Raw genomic sequence first — 18,344 nt, forward strand, 5'->3', positions numbered from 1 at the left:
TGTAGGAGGGAGCAGGCAGTAGAGGCTGCAGTGTAAGCTGTAGGATGGAGCAGGCAGTAGAGGCTGCAGTGTAAGCAGTAGGATGGAGCAGGCAGTAGAGGCTGCAGTGTAAGCAGTAGGATGGAGCAGGCAGTGTAGGCTGCAATGTAAGCAGTAGGATGGAGCAGGCAGTAGGGAGTGCAGTGTAAGCAGTAGGATGGGGAAGACAGTAGAGGCTGCAGTGTAAGCAGTAGACTTGAGCAAGCAGTAGAGGCTGCAGTGTAAGCAGCGGAGTGGAGCAGGCAGTATGGAGTGTAGTGTAAGCAATAGGATTGAGCAGGCAGTAGAGGCTGCAGTGTAAGCAGTAGGATTGAGCATGCAATAGAGGAAGCCATGTAAGCAGATGCATGGAGCAGGCAGTATGGGGTGCAGTGTAAGCAGTAGGCTTGAGCAAGCAGTATGGGGTGCAGTGTAAGCAGTAGGATGGAGCAAGCAGTAGGGGGTGCAGTGTAAGCAGTAGGATGGGGAAGACAGTAGAGGCTGCAGTGTAAGCAGTAGACTTGAGCAAGCAGTAGAGGCTGCAGTGTAAGCAGCGGAGTGGAGCAGGCAGTATGGGGTGTAGTGTAAGCAATAGGATTGAGCAGGCAGTAGAGGCTGTAGAGTAAGCAGTAGGATTGATCAGGTGATAGAGGATGCAGTGTATGGAGCAGGCAGTAGGGGTTGCAGTGTAAGCAGTAGGATGGGACAGACAGTAGAGGTTGCAGTGTAGGAGAAATGTAGAAGGCAGTAGAAGCCGTAGGATGGAGCAGGCAGTATGGGGTGCAGCAGTAGAATGGAGCAGGCAGTAGGGGTTGCAGTGTAAGCTGTAGGATGGAGAAGGCAGTAGAGCCTGCAGTGTAAGCAGTAGGATGGAGCAGGTAGTAGAGGCTGCAGTGTAAGCAGTAGGAGGGAGCAGGCAGTAGAGGCTGCAGTGTAAGCAGGAGGAGGGAGCAGGCAGTAGAGGCTGCAGTGTAAGCTATAGGATGGAGCAGCCAGTATGGGGTGCAGTGTAAGCAGTAGGATGGAGCAGGCAGTAGAGGCTGCAGTATAAGCAGTAGGATGGAGCAGGCAGTAGAGGCTGCAGTGTAAGCATTAGGATGGAGCAGGCAGTAGAGGCTGCAGTGTAAGCAGAAGGATAGAGCAGGCAGTAGAGGCTGCAGTGTAAGCAGTAGGAGGGAGCAGGCAGTAGAGGCTGCAGTGTAAGCAGTAGGATGAAGCAGGCAGTAGAGGCTGCAGTGTAAGCAGTAGGATGGAGCAGGCAGTAGAGGCTGCAGTGTAAGCAGAAGGATAGAGCAGGCAGTAGAGGCTGCAGTGTAAGCAGTAGGAGGGAGCAGGCAGGAGAGGCTGCAGTGTAAGCAGTAGGATGAAGCAGGCAGTAGAGGCTGCAGTGTAAGCAGTAGGATGGAGCAGGCAGTAGAGGCTGCAGTGTAAGCAGTAGGCAGTAGAATGGAGCAGCCAGTATGAGGTGCAGTGTAAGCTGTGGGTTGGAAAAGGCATTAAAGGCTGCAGTGTAAGCAGTAGGAGGGAGCAGGCAGTAGAGGCTGCAGTGTAAACAGTAGGATGGAACAGGCAGTAGAGGCTGCAGTGTAAGCTGTAGGATGGAGCAGGCAGTAGAGGCCAGGGCTGTGGAGTCGGAGTCGGAGTCGTGGAGTCGGAGTCGTGGAGTCGGGCAATTTTGGGTGCCTGGAGTCGGAGTCGGGAAAAAATGCACCGACTCCGACTCCTAATGAATTTGTAACTGTAATTAAAATAGAAAATATGATAAAATGTTCTATTTCTCAGATAATAGTCATTAAAAATAATGTATATATACAGTATATATACAGTAATAGCTGTGCTTAGTCCACAAAAATGAAATAAACCAATCAAAATTAGTTACTTGTGCTGCTTCAATAAAGCAGTCCCCGTATTTTTAAGGTCAGATATACATATCTGATTGTGACTGTATATATGATGTGTACACAGGAATCTCTTATATATACTAAATAACATCTATGCTGTAAGAATAAAGCCTGATGTGTAGCTGTGTCACTAATAGAGATGGTCAATGAGATGGAAATAATTCTGCACTGATGCTGATTTATGCAAATGTATGCACTCCCTTTGCTCATGAAATCAAATAATTTGATATGTTGTTAAAATTTGGTTTGGTGACTACAAATTAAAGGGTACCGGAGACGGATGAAAAGTAAAGTTTTATACATACCTGGGGCTTCCTCCAGCCCCCTTCAGGCTAATCAGTCCCTCGACGTCCTCCACCACCCGGATCTTCTGCTATGAGTCCTGGTAATTCAGCCAGTCAGCGCTGTCCGGCCAAATGCCGCTCCCACAGCCAGGAACATTCTGCACCTGCGCAATAGTGCTGCACAGGTGTAGTATGCTCCTGGCGGCGGAATGTGTGCATGCGCACTATGCCCGACTGGCTCAATTACTTGGACTCATAGCAGAAGATCCAGGTGGTGGAGGAGGACAACGAGGGACTGATTATCCTGAAGGCGGCTGGAGGAAGCCCCAGGTATGTATAAAACTTTAAGTTCATCTGTCTCAGGTTTACTTTGTTACACAGTAGTACTAAACTCTACATATGCACTCCCCACAGAGCTGCAGGGAATACACTGAGAATGCTGTGCACATTGAACACAGAGGTGTTGTCTGTCACCCATAAACCTTGTTCAGATTGTGCATGAAGAATGTGTAATAGAGGAAGAATCTCCTCATTCCCCTGCAGAGTACCTGCACATCATTCTTACATGTACCCACAGTTACATTGCCTAGGGCCTGATAGATGTTCTTTGTTCTGGTTTGTACCTTTTACAAGTACTCTTACCAAGGACTAGTTTTAGTCTAAGGGGAATAAATATAGTAGTCTACATATCCTTCTCACTTCAGTTGTCTTGTAAAATTCCTAAGCGTTGGCAGTTAAGAGGCGAATTTCATGTTACATACTTTTAATCAACAAAATTGTAATATGCAAATTAGAGGAGTCAGAGTCGTGGAGTCGGAGTCAGAGTCGGTGGAATCCTAAACTGAGGAGTCGGAGTCGGTGGATTTTTGGACCGACTCCACAGCCCTGGTAGAGGCTGCAGTGTAAGCTGTAGGATGGAACGGGCAGTTAGTTTGCACAGAGTCCTAGCACCGCATCTATTACATCTATATGGGTCAGTTTGGTTATAGTAAACAAGGTGACGTCATCTTCCATTGTGTGGGAATCTCTACACAAGTACTGCCATCTGAAAGTGCTGCCCTTGGTGGTAATTACAGCAGTCCAGGGGGGGGGGGGTTATTATTGTTGACATGTCAGAGATGTCAGATGGGCTTCATTACAACGTGATGCTACTTTTTAATAATGAAATAATAACAGTGATGCAATTCAGCAGTATAAAGTCCCCCTGGAGTGCTGTACAATGCATGGCAGATCCAGCGCACTATTATGAGGTTCTCCATGTCAGTAGCATTCAGAAGAGGTCTCGTGCCAGAGGGCTGATATTGAGGCAGAAGACCTCTGTAGGTCAATGACTGCCTTTGTCCCTCTGACTTCCCTCTACCCCACCCCAGTGTGGGCTGTCACAGGTCATCTTCTGCAATATTGTACAGTGTGGGTGTGTAGCAAGACCTCCTTCCAACCTTCTGTGACCCCTCACCCCTGACCCCACTTCTTTCTCCCATAGCCTGGACTGGTGGACCTGACCCCATTCCCATTGCACATGGAGGAAGAAAGGGAAATAGGTGGGTATTAACTTGAGACCAATATGTATTACACACTTCACCCTTTCAGATTCAACCATGGGGACCAGCTGCAACCTCTTCCAGCCTAATGATATGGTTACACTCTGACTACACAAGTGTTTCTTAACAGTTTTTTAGAGGCAACAGTGATGGTCCTCTCCTTCAGAGACCTCACCTAACAATGGCATGGACTAGAAAGGAATACTTAAAGGTCTCAGAAATCACAAAACCCTTCCCGGAAAATAAGCGCTGTATCGAACTCCCTTGTGTAACCAGAACCTCCCAACCATCACATACAAGGTACTTCCCAACTGAGTGCCTCCATCTCCTGCAAACACTCATGTTTTCATGAGCTCCTTTATCTTGTCTGTATGCACCCCCCCCCCCCCCCAAAAAAAACCTGCCACCTCACAAAGCAGTTCCTCAACATGCATAAATAACACTCGGAGCACTTTAGAGCATCACTCACCTTTTTTTTCAGTGACTACAAACTTTCCTACAATCTACAACCGGAGCTCATGGGATGACTGTTATGAGATGCTTGTTTGGAGAGTCAGTAGCGGTATGTATGCAGGACCTGATCCAAGAGGTGCAACAACTGACCTCCGCTGTGAGGCTGACCGATTCCTTGCCACTTCTGTTTCGTTCTGGATGTCAATGCCTGGCCTTAGCTCCAACAAGGCTGGCTCAAGTTTCTGTCCTTTGGTGAACCTTGGTCTAACTTTCGGCGTTAGCCACAGCACGTCTGGCTCTACTCCCAGCGTCTCCTGATGCTGGCCCCAACTTCTGGCCTCACCTGTGACCAGGCTGGTCCCAACTTCTGGCCTCACTTGCAACAAGGCTGGCTTTAACTTCTGGCTTCTCCTGAAGCAAGGTTGGCTTTGACTCCTGGTTTCTCATGCAGCAATCCTGGTTCCTACTACTGGCCTTTTGAGGCTGGCTCCAACTTCTAGGTTTCACTGAAGTCAGGTTGCTTCAATGTCTGGCTTTTGTGGCAGCAAGGCAGGCTATGACTTCTAGCCTAACCTACAGCAACTCTGAATTTGACTACTGGGTTCTGCTGCGGTGAGGCTGACTTTGACTTCCAGTGAAGCTGGCTCCTACTTCTGGCTTTTGTTACAGTTCTCAGCCTTTGCTTCAGGAAGGCTGGCTCTGACTACCAGTCTCCACTCTAGTGAGGCTGCCACCAACTTCCTATCTCTCCTATAGCAAGGCTGTCTCTAACTCTGGGCCTCTCCTATAGCAAGGCTGCCACCAACTCCTGGCCTCTGTTACAGTGAGGCTGCCACCGACTCCTGGCCTCTGTTATGGTGAGGCTGCCAGCCAATCCTGGCCTCTGTTACGGTGAGGCTGCCACTGACTTCTGCCCTCTGTTACAGTGAGGCTGTCACCAACTCCTGGCCTCTGTTACCGTGAGGCTACCACCGACTCCCGGCCTCTGTTATGGTGAGGCTGCCAGCGACTCCTGGCTTCTGTTATGGTGAGGCTGCCAGCGACTTCTGGCCTCTGTTATGGTAAAACAGCCACCAACTCCTGGCCTCTGTTATGTTGAGGCTGTCAGCAAATCCTGACCTCTGTTACAGTGAGGTTGCAAGTGACTTCTGGCCTCAGTTACTGTGAGGCTGCCTCCAATTCCCGGCCTCTGTTACAGCAAGGCTGCCACCAACTCCTGGCCTCTCTTTGAGTGAGTCTTCCACCGACTCCTGGCCACTCCTACAGTGAAGCTACCACCGACTACTAGTTTCTTCTACAACACAGCTATTTTCAACTCCTGGCCTCTATTACAGTGAGGCTGGTTCTGACCCTTGGGCCAGGGCTGAAGAAAAGGCTCAGATGTATTTAAGAGGAGAAGCTGATATTTTGGAGTGAAGATAGCTATAAAGTTCTGTTGTATGATCCTGGTGGTCGCTGACTCCTGTGTTGTGTATCCAGTTATGGTGAGTCCTCCAGAGAATGAAGCAACAGTTTCAGTCCTCTGTTGTGGTCTCTCAGTCCTCATCCACAGGTCAGTTATCTCCAGGACAGGCTCTCCGAGGAGCGAGCAGAGTTCTTTGTTGTGATTCCAGCAGGCAAGTCCCAGAAGTGCTGCACTTGGGCAGTTTCAGAAAGCTTTGCTCCAGGCCCAGCAGTTCCACATTGTCCACACACAGCCCCCTCGCTCAGCTTCCATGCTGACTTGTGCACCAAGCAGACAATGAATGAAAGGCTCAGCCCTTTGTAACAAGAAGTGTGAGTCTGCCTGCACTTCCCCACAGTCCCTCCTCCAATCCCAGAGTCCAGGAGGGGGCAGAGGGGGGGAAGCAGGAGGAGGATCAACCAGGAGCAGCTGCCACTACACCACAATCCCCAGCTGTCCCTGGTGCAGCCTGCCTGCTCAATATACACAGCATCCACACTACACAATATACCATACACTGTACATATACAGCGTCCCAACTACAGCCTGCCTGCTCAATATACACAGCATCCACACTACACAATATACCATACACTGTACATATACAGCGTCCCAACTACAGCCTGTCTGCACAATATAAACAGCATCCACACAACATAATATACCATACACTGTACATATACACCATCCCAACTACAGCTTGCCTGCACAATATACACAGCATCCACACTACACAATATACCATACACTGTACATATACAGCGTCCCAACTACAACCTGCCTGCTCAATATACACAGCATCCACACTACACAATATACCATACACTGTACATATACAGAGTCCCAACTACAGCCTGTCTGCACAATATAAACAGCATCCACACTACATAATATACCATACACTGTACATATACACCATCCCAACTACAGTCTGCCTGCACAATATACTCATCATCCACACTACAAAATATATCATACACTGTACATATACAGCATCCCAACTACAGCCTGCCTGCACAATATACATAGCATCCACACTACACCATACACTGTACATATACACCATCCCAACTACAGCCTGCCTGCACAATATACAAAGCATCCACACTACACAATATACCATACACTACACTGTACATATACACCATCCCAACTACAGCCTGCCTGCACAATATACACAGCATCCACACTACACAATATACCATACACTACACTGTACATATACAGCATCCCAACTACAGCCTGCCTGCACAATATACACAGCATCCACACTACACAATATACCATACACTGTACATATACACCATCCCAACTACAGCCTGCCTGCACAATATACACAGCATCCACACTACACAATATACAATACACTGTACATATACACCATCCCAACTACAGCCTGCCTGCACAATATACACAGCATCCACACTACACAATATACAATACACTGTACATATACACCATCCCAACTACAGCCTGCCTGCACAATATACACAGCATCCACACTACACAATATACAATACACTGTACATATACACCATCCCAACTACAGCCTGCCTGCACAATATACACAGCATCCACACTACACAATATACAATACACTGTACATATACACCATCCCAACTACAGCCTGCCTGCACAATATACATATATACATCGTCCCAACTACAGCCTGCCTGCACAATATAAACAGCATCCACACTACATAATATACCATACACTGTAGATATACACCATCCCAACTACAGCCTGCCTGCACAATATACTCATCATCCACACTACAAAATATATCATACACTGTACATATACACCATTCCAACTACAGCCTGCCTGCACAATGAATATACACAGCATCCACACTACACAATATACAATACACTGTACATATACCTCATCCCAACTACAGCCTGCCTGCACAATATACAAATCATCCACACTACACAATATACCATACACTGTACATATACACCATCCCAACTACAGCTTGCTAGAGTGGGGCCGAACCTCCGATTTTAGGTTCGCGAACTTCCGCGTAAGGTTTGGTTCGCGTAAAAGTTCGCGAACCGCAATAGACTTCAATGGGGATGCGAACTTTGAAAGAAAAAAAAAATTATGCTGGCCACAAAAGTGATGGAAAAGATGTTTCAAGGGGTCTAACACCTGGACCCCCAGGTGAAGGAGTGGGATACATGCCAAAAGTCCCCGGGAAAAATCTGGATTTGACGCAAAGCAGCGTTTTAAGGGCAGAAATCACATTGAATGCTAAATGACAGGCCTAAAGTGCTTTAAAACATCTTGCATGTGTATACATCAATCAGGTAGTGTAATTAAGGTACTGCTTCACACTGACACACCAAACTTACCGTGTAACGCACCGCAAACAGCTGTTTGTGTAGTGACGGCCGTGCTGGACTGGTGCACACCATGGCGAGAACAGGTATGCAGTGGCGGGTTCACTGAACAGAACAGGTATGCAGTGGCGGGTTCACTGAACAGAACAGGTATGCAGTGGCGGGTTCACTGAACAGAACAGGTATACAGTGGCGGGTTCACAGAACAGGTATGCAGTGGCGGGTTCACAGAACAGGTATGCAGTGGCAGGTTCACTGAACAGGTATACAGTGGCGGGTTCACTGAACACAACAGGTATGCAGTGGTGGGTTCACAGAACAGGTATGCAGTGGCAGGTTCACTGAACAGGTATGCAGTGGTGGGTTCACTGAACAGGTATGCAGTGGTGGGTTCACTGAACAGGTATGCAGTGGTGGGTTCACAGTACAGGTATGCAGTGGTGGGTTCACAGTACAGGTATGCAGTGGCGGGTTCACTGAACAGGTATGCAGTGGTGGGTTCACTGAACAGGTATGCAGTGGTGGGTTCACAGTACAGGTATGCAGTGGTGGGTTCACAGAACAGGTATGCAGTGGCAGGTTCACTGAACAGGTATGCAGTGGTGGGTTCACTGAACAGGTATGCAGTGGTGGGTTCACTGAACAGGTATGCAGTGGTGGGTTCACTGAACAGGTATGCAGTGGTGGGTTCACAGTACAGGTATGCAACAGAACAGGTATGCAGCCAGGAACAAGCTAAGCCTAACTAATCTTTCCCTATGAGAGACAGTCTGCAGCAGCTCGCCCTACTCTCACTAACGCAGGCACACGAGTGAGCGTAATGGCCGCCGCTGCCTGCCTTTTATTAGGGGGGGAGTGGCTCCAGGGGCTAGTGTAGCCTAATTGGCTACACTGGGCCTGCTGACTGTGATGTAGAGGGTCAAAGTTGACCCTCATGGTGCATTATGGGGCGAACCGAACTTCCGCAAAAGTTCGCCTGCGGGACCCGAACGCGAACCACTGAAGTTCGCATGGAACCGTTCGCAGGCGAACCGTTCGGCCCAACTCTACAGCTTGCCTGCACAATATACACAGCATCCACACTACACAATATACCATACACTGTACATATACACCATCCCAACTACAGCTTGCCTGCACAATATACACAGCATCCACACTGCACAATATACCATACACTGTACAATATACACCATCCCAACTACAGCCTGCCTGCACAATATACACAGCATCCACACTACACAATATACCATACACTGTACATATACAGCGTCCCAACTACAGCCTGCCTGCACAATATACACAGCATCCACACTACACAATATACCATACACTGTACATATACACTATCCCAACTACAGCCTGCCTGCACAATATACACATCATCCACACTATACAATATACCATACACTGTACATATACAGCGTCCCAACTACAGCCTGCTTGCACAATATACACAGCATCCACACTACACAATATACCATACACTGTACATATACACCATCCCAACTACAGCTTGCCTGCACAATATACACAGCATCCACACTACACAATATACCATACACTGTACATATACACCATCCCAACTACAGCCTGCCTGCACAATATACACAGCATCCACACTACATAATATACCATACACTGTACATATACACCATCCCAACTACAGCCTGCCTGCACAATATACACAGTATCCCAGTGTTCTCCCCAGAATTTTTTTCCAGCCGGGTGGCAAGAAATAGTAGCCGGGTGGCATGAAAAAATAGCTGGGTAGTGCGAGATGAGAGAATGCAGGGCCGGTGCTTCTGTGTGCAACTCTGCTTACAGAATAGGAGGAGGTGAGCCGATGACAGCCGGGTGCTCACCAAAACTAGCCGGGTGGAGCACCCGGCTAAAAGAACCTGGGGAGAACACTATAGCCACACAACACAATATACCATACACTGTACATATACAGCATCCCAACTACAGCCTGCCTGCACAATATACACAGCATCCACACTACACAATGTACCATACACTGTACATATACAGCATCCCAACTACAGCCTGCCTGCACAATATACACAGCATCCACACTACACAATGTACCATACACTGTACATATACAGCATCCCAACTACAGCCTGCCCGCTCAATATACACAGCATCCACACTACACAATATACCACACACTGTACATTTACACCATCCCAACTACAGCCAGCCTGCACAATATACACAGCATCCACACTACACAATGTACCATACACTGTACATATACAGCATCCCAACTACAGCCTGCCTGCTCAATATACACAGCATCCACACTACACAATGTACCATACACTGTACATATACAGCATCCCAACTACAGCCTGCCTGCTCAATATACACAGCATCCACACTACACAATATACCACACACTGTACATTTACACCATCCCAACTACAGCCAGCCTGCACAATATACACAGCATCCACACTACACAATGTACCATACACTGTACATATACAGCATCCCAACTACAGCCTGCCCGCTCAATATACACAGCATCCACACTATACAATATACCACACACTGTACATTTACACCATCCCAACTACAGCCAGCCTGCACAATATACACAACATCCACACTACACAATATACCATACACTAGATCCTCCCTATACACCATCCCAACTACAGCCTGCCTGCACAATATACACAGCATCCACACTACACAATATACCATACACTGTACATATACAGCGTCCCAACTACAGCCTGCCTGCACAATATACACAGCATCCACACTACACAATATACCATACACTGTATACAGCGTCCCAACTACAGCCTGCCTGCTCAATATACACAGCATCCACACTACACAATATACCATACACTGTACATATACACCATCCCAACTACAGCCTGCCTGCTCAATATACACAGCATCCACACTACACAATATACCATACACTGTACATATACACCATCCCAACTACAGCCTGCCTGCACAATATACACAGCATCCACACTACATAATATACCATACTCTGTACATATACACCATCCCAACTACAGCCTGCCTGCTCAATATACACAGCATCCACACTACATAATATACCATACTCTGTACATATACAGCGTCCCAACTACAGCCTGCCTGCTCAATATACACAGCATCCACACTACACAATATACCATACACTGTACATATACAGCGTCCCAACTACAGCCTGCCTGCTCAATATACAAATCATCCACACTACACAATATACCATACACTGTACATATACAGCGTCCCAACTACAGCCTGCCTGCTCAATATACACAGCATCCACACTACACAATATACAATACACTGTACATATACACCATCCCAACTACAGCCTGCCTGCTCAATATACACAGCATCCAAACTACACAATATACCATACACTGTACATATACACCATCCCAACTACAGCCTGCCTGCACAATATACACATCATCCCCACTACACAATATACCATACACTGTACATATACAGCGTCCCAACTACAGCCTGCCTGCTCAATATACACAGCATCCACACTACACAATATACACATATACACCATCCCAACTACAGCCTGTCTGCACCATATAAACAGCATCCACACTACACAATATACCATACACTGTACATATACACCATCCCAACTACAGCCTGCCTGCACAATATAAACAGCATCCACACTACACAATATACAATACACTGTACATATACACCATCCCAACTACAGCCTGCCTGCACAATATAAACAGCATCCACACTACACAAGGAGTTTTTAATCAGGATGATACCATTTTTTGGCGAACTTAGAGATTAATAAACAGTAAACTTTCGGCTAATAATTAGCCTTCGTCGGACTTGGTACCTGACAAAATGTGAAAAACACAGCTTATATATACTGACATACAGAGTATAAACATTCTTTAGCAAACATAAATAAAAATAATTAGATGCCTTAACTGTTACTTCAGGAGGCTTTCCCAGGCATACTGGCTAAATTGATAAGATTTAGCCAGTTCACACGCCACAATATACCATATACACACAGTGTTCCGACTACACAATATACCATATACACACAGTGTTCCGACTACACAATATACCATATACACACAGTGTCCCGACTACACAATATACCATATACACACAGTGTCCCGACTACACAATATACCATATACACACAGTGTCCCGACTACACAATACACCATATATACACAGTATTCCGACTACACAATATACCATATACACACAGTGTCCCGACTACACAATACACCATATACACACAGTGTTCCGACTACACAATATACCATATACACACAGTGTCCCGACTACACAATACACCATATACACACAGTGTTCCGACTACACAATACACCATATACACACAGTGTTCCGACTACACAATATACCATATACACACAGTGTCCCGACTACACAATATACCATATACACACAGTGTCCCGACTACACAATATACCATATACACACAGTGTCTCGACTACACAATATACCATATACACACAGTGTCCCGACTACACAATATACCATATACACACAGTGTCCCGACTACACAATATACCATATACACACAGTGTTCCGACTACACAATATACCATATACACAGTGTTCCGACTACACAATATACCATATACACCCAGTGTTCCGACTACACAATATACCATATACACACAGTGTCCCGACTACACAATACACCATATACACACAGTGTCCTGACTACACAATATACCATATACACACAGTGTCCCGACTACACAATACACCATATACACACAGTGTCCTGACTACACAATACACCATATGCGTGCACAATGTTCCCTGTAAGACAGAGTAAGCAGTGTGGTGGGATCGTGTAATATAGTGTAAGCAGTGTGGTGGGATCCTGTAATGTGTGGTGAGATCCTGTAGTATAGAGTAAGCAGTGTGGTGGGATCCTGTAGTATAGAGTAAGCAGTGTGGTGGGATCCTGTAGTATAGAGTAAACAGTGAGGTGGGATCCTGTAATATAGAGTAAGCAGTGTGGTGGGATCCTGTAGTATAGAGTAAGCAGTGAGGTGGGATCCTGTAGTATAGAGTAAGCAGTGTGGTGGGATTCTGTAGTATAGCGTAAGCAGTGTGGTGGGATCCTGTAATATAGAGTAAGCAGTGAGGTGGGATCCTGTAGTATAGAGTAAGCAGTGAGGTGGGGTCCTGTAATGTAAAGTAAGCAGTGTGGTGGGATCCTGTAATGTAGAGTAAGCAGTGTGGTGGGATCCTGTAATATAGAGTATGCAGTGTGGTGGGATCCTGTAATATAGAGTAAGCAGTGTGGTGGGATCCTGTAGTGTAGAGTAAGCAGTGAGGTGGGATCCTGTAATGTAAAGTAAGCAGTGTGGTGGGATCCTGTAATGTAGAGTAAGCAGTGTGGTGGGATCCTGTAATGTAGAGTAAGCAGTGTGGTGGCATCCTGTAATGTAGAGTAAGCAGTGAGGTGGGATCCTGTAATGTAGAGTAAGCAGTGTGGTGGGATCCTGTAATATAGAGTAAGCAGTGTGGTGGGCTACTGTAATATAGAGTAAGCAGTGAGGTGGGATCCTGTAATATAGAGTAAGCAGTGTGGTGGGATCCTGTAGTATAGAGTAAGCAGTGTGGTGAGATCCTGTAATGTAGAGTAAGCAGTGAGGTGGGGTCCTGTAATATAGAGTAAGCAGTGTGGTGGGATCCTGTAATATAGAGTAAGCAGTGTGGTGGGATCCTGTAATATAGAGTAAGCAGTGTGGTGGGATCCTGTAGTATAGAGTAAGCAGTGTGGTGAGATCCTGTAATGTAGAGTAAGCAGTGAGGTGGGGTCCTGTAATATAGAGTAAGCAGTGTGGTGGGATCCTGTAATATAGAGTAAGCAGTGAGGTGGGATCCTGTAATATAGAGTAAGCAGTGTGGTGGGATCCTGTAATATAGAGCAGGCAGTGTGGTGGGATCCTGTAATATAGAGTAAGCAGTGATGTGGGATCCTGTAGTATAGAGTAAGCAGTGTGGTGGGATCCTGTAATATAGAGTAAGCAGTGTGGTGGGATCCTGTAATATAGAGTAAGCAGTGTGGTGGGATCCTGTAATGTAGAGTAAGCAGTGAGGTGGGATCCTGTAATGTAGAGTAAGCAGTGAGGTGGGATCCTGTAATGTAGAGTAAGCAGTGTGGTGGGATCCTGTAATACAGAGTAAGCAGTGTGGTGGGATCCTGTAATATAGAGTAAGCAGTGATGTGGGATCCTGTAGTATAGAGTAAGCAGTGTGGTGGGATCCCGTAATATAGAGTAAGCAGTGTGGTGGGATCCTGTAATATAGAATAAGCAGTGAGGTGGGATCCTGTAATGTAGAGTAAGCAGTGAGGTGGGATCCTGTAATATAGAGTAAGCAGTGAGGTGGGATCCTGTAATATAGAGTAAGCAGTGTGGTGGGAGATCCTGTAATATAGAGTAAGCAGTGTGGTGGGATACTGTATGTAGAGTAAGCAGTGAGGTGGGATCCTGTAATATAGAGTAAGCAGTGTGGTGAGATCCTGTAGTATAGGCTGACCAGGCGTCCTCTCTTGCCCGGACAGGTCCACTTTTTCTGACCTGTCCAGGCAGTCCTCCCGGGTTTTTGAAATGTCCGGGTGAAGAGAGCCGAACACCAGCGAGATGAGCAATTAGCCACTACATTGCGGCTCTTTAGTGAGCCGGACTTCCCATCACTAACCTAACCACTATTCTGGGCTAGAGACAAGTCTCTGCCAGAGAGTCTCTGGCAGGCTGCTCCTCTGGCTGCTTCTGTGAGTCATGAGTCGACTCATGAGTCAAAGATTGCTGGCCTAGAATCTAGGCCAGCAATCTTTGACTCATGAGTCGACTCATGGGAGCAGCCAGAGGAGCAGCCTGCCAGAGACTCTCTGCATCACATGGAACCAGAGAGAGCAGAGGGTGGAGGCAGAGAAAATCAGCGTGGAGGGAGTCAGGAGGTGGGGCTGGGAACACTCGGAGGAGCAGAGCAGGAGAAGGGTTGTCTATGGAGGGGTGAGTGCTAGATGAGCTCAGAACATCCTCTCTGCCCTAAAAGATAGACAGTTATTAATTAAAGTGGACCTGAACTCAGAACTTGCTTTCTGCCCTAAAAGGTCCACAACTACACAACAGCATAATCTATATATATATATTAGACTAAGTGCCTCAACCTTCAAACAAGAAGAAGTACTTTGCATGAGAAAATTTATGCGTGCTCAAACACCAAGTTTAAGGCCTCTTTTCCACGGACTGTTGAGCTGTGTGCTCAGCACGCAGTTACCAGGCAGCAGTGAGCAGATACCAGGCAGCAACAAGCAGTTACCAGGCAGCAGCAAGCAGATACCAGGCAGCAACAAGCAGTTACCAGGCAGCAGCAAGCAGTTACCAGGCAGCAGCAAGCAGTTACCAGGCAGCAGCAAGCAGTCACCAGGCAGCAGCAAGCAGTTACCAGGCAGCAGTGAGCAGATACCAGGCAGCAGTGAGCAGTTACCAGGCAGCAACGAGCAGTTACCAGGCAGCAGCAAGCAGTTACCAGGCAGCAGCAAGCAGTTACCAGGCAGCAGCAAGCAGTTACCAGGCAGCAGTGAGCAGATACCAGGCAGCAGCAAGCAGTTACCAGGCAGCAGCAAGCAGTTACCAGGCAGCAGCAAGCCGTTACCAGGCAGCAGTGAGCAGTTACCAGGCAGTTACCAGGCAGCAGCAAGCAGTTACCAGGCAGCAGCAAGCCGTTACCAGGCAGCAGTGAGCAGTTACCAGGCAGCAGTGAGCAGTTGTGAGAGTTTGAGAGCCATTTCACTGCCTATTCACAGTCCATGGAAAAGAGGCCTTACCCTAGCAAGTCTGACATTGCAAATCTGGCCTAATTGGCTATTCATGAGGCAATGCTCATGCAAATGCATGCACAAACCAATACCACAAAGCAGTCACCCTGCTACATGCTACATTAGCACTATCCGGCTTAGTGCACACCAGAGCGGTTCGGCAGCGTTTTGCGATCCACTTGCGGCTGCGGATAGCTTGGGTAATGTATTTCAATGGGCTGGTGCACACCAGAGCGGGAGACGTTTTGCTGAAACGCATACTCGTGAGGTGAGGCATTTTTTGGATTGCGGAGGCGTTTCTGCCTCCAAAGTATAGGAAAAACGCAAACCGCTCTGAAAAACGGCAGTTCAGAGCGGTTTTGCAGGCGTTTTTGTTACAGAAGCTGTTCAGTAACAGCTTTACTGTAACAATATATGAAATCTACTACACCAAAAACGCTTTACAAAACCGCAAAATACTAGGTGAAATGCTACAGAAAAATAAGAAAAAGCGTTTCAAAATCTGCTAGCATTTTGCGGATCTGCTAGCAGTTTTTGGTGTGCTCCAGGCCTCCAGGAGCGCCACGGGGAGTCCCAACTACAGCCTGCTTGCACAATATACACAGCATCCACACTACACAATATACCATACACTGTACATATACACCATCCCAACTACAGCTTGCCTGCACAATATACACAGCATCCACACTACACAATATACCATACACTGTACATATACACCATCCCAACTACAGCCTGCCTGCACAATATACACAGCATCCACACTACATAATATACCATACACTGTACATATACACCATCCCAACTACAGCCTGCCTGCACAATATACACAGTATCCCAGTGTTCTCCCCAGAATTTTTTTCCAGCCGGGTGGCAAGAAATAGTAGCCGGGTGGCATGAAAAAATAGCTGGGTAGTGCGAGATGAGAGAATGCAGGGCCGGTGCTTCTGTGTGCAACTCTGCTTACAGAATAGGAGGAGGTGAGCCGATGACAGCCGGGTGCTCACCAAAACTAGCCGGGTGGAGCACCCGGCTAAAAGAACCTGGGGAGAACACTATAGCCACACAACACAATATACCATACACTGTACATATACAGCATCCCAACTACAGCCTGCCTGCACAATATACACAGCATCCACACTACACAATGTACCATACACTGTACATATACAGCATCCCAACTACAGCCTGCCTGCACAATATACACAGCATCCACACTACACAATGTACCATACACTGTACATATACAGCATCCCAACTACAGCCTGCCCGCTCAATATACACAGCATCCACACTACACAATATACCACACACTGTACATTTACACCATCCCAACTACAGCCAGCCTGCACAATATACACAGCATCCACACTACACAATGTACCATACACTGTACATATACAGCATCCCAACTACAGCCTGCCTGCTCAATATACACAGCATCCACACTACACAATGTACCATACACTGTACATATACAGCATCCCAACTACAGCCTGCCTGCTCAATATACACAGCATCCACACTACACAATATACCACACACTGTACATTTACACCATCCCAACTACAGCCAGCCTGCACAATATACACAGCATCCACACTACACAATGTACCATACACTGTACATATACAGCATCCCAACTACAGCCTGCCCGCTCAATATACACAGCATCCACACTATACAATATACCACACACTGTACATTTACACCATCCCAACTACAGCCAGCCTGCACAATATACACAACATCCACACTACACAATATACCATACACTAGATCCTCCCTATACACCATCCCAACTACAGCCTGCCTGCACAATATACACAGCATCCACACTACACAATATACCATACACTGTACATATACAGCGTCCCAACTACAGCCTGCCTGCACAATATACACAGCATCCACACTACACAATATACCATACACTGTATACAGCGTCCCAACTACAGCCTGCCTGCTCAATATACACAGCATCCACACTACACAATATACCATACACTGTACATATACACCATCCCAACTACAGCCTGCCTGCTCAATATACACAGCATCCACACTACACAATATACCATACACTGTACATATACACCATCCCAACTACAGCCTGCCTGCACAATATACACAGCATCCACACTACATAATATACCATACTCTGTACATATACACCATCCCAACTACAGCCTGCCTGCTCAATATACACAGCATCCACACTACATAATATACCATACTCTGTACATATACAGCGTCCCAACTACAGCCTGCCTGCTCAATATACACAGCATCCACACTACACAATATACCATACACTGTACATATACAGCGTCCCAACTACAGCCTGCCTGCTCAATATACAAATCATCCACACTACACAATATACCATACACTGTACATATACAGCGTCCCAACTACAGCCTGCCTGCTCAATATACACAGCATCCACACTACACAATATACAATACACTGTACATATACACCATCCCAA

The 18,344-nt window shown here is 46.7% G+C and overlaps 1 protein-coding gene across 6 annotated transcripts in view; it reads right to left on the bottom strand.

The window, feature by feature from the left end:
- PHC2 (polyhomeotic homolog 2) overlaps window positions 1-18,344 on the bottom strand; it is a 317,874-nt gene that overhangs the window by 35,743 nt on the left and 263,787 nt on the right. The window contains exon 1 of one of the 6 annotated variants that reach the window (XM_068241614.1): window positions 4,214-5,959. The exons of the other annotated variants lie outside the window; for them this stretch is intronic. The gene's annotated coding sequence lies outside the window, so the exon portion shown is untranslated. Of the gene's footprint in view, window positions 1-4,213; window positions 5,960-18,344 lie in introns of those variants that run through there. 6 annotated transcript variants of the gene reach the window in all.

The sequence above is a fragment of the Hyperolius riggenbachi genome, chromosome 6 (genome assembly GCF_040937935.1).
Source record: "Hyperolius riggenbachi isolate aHypRig1 chromosome 6, aHypRig1.pri, whole genome shotgun sequence".
In the NCBI taxonomy this organism is placed as follows: Eukaryota; Metazoa; Chordata; class Amphibia; order Anura; family Hyperoliidae; genus Hyperolius; species Hyperolius riggenbachi.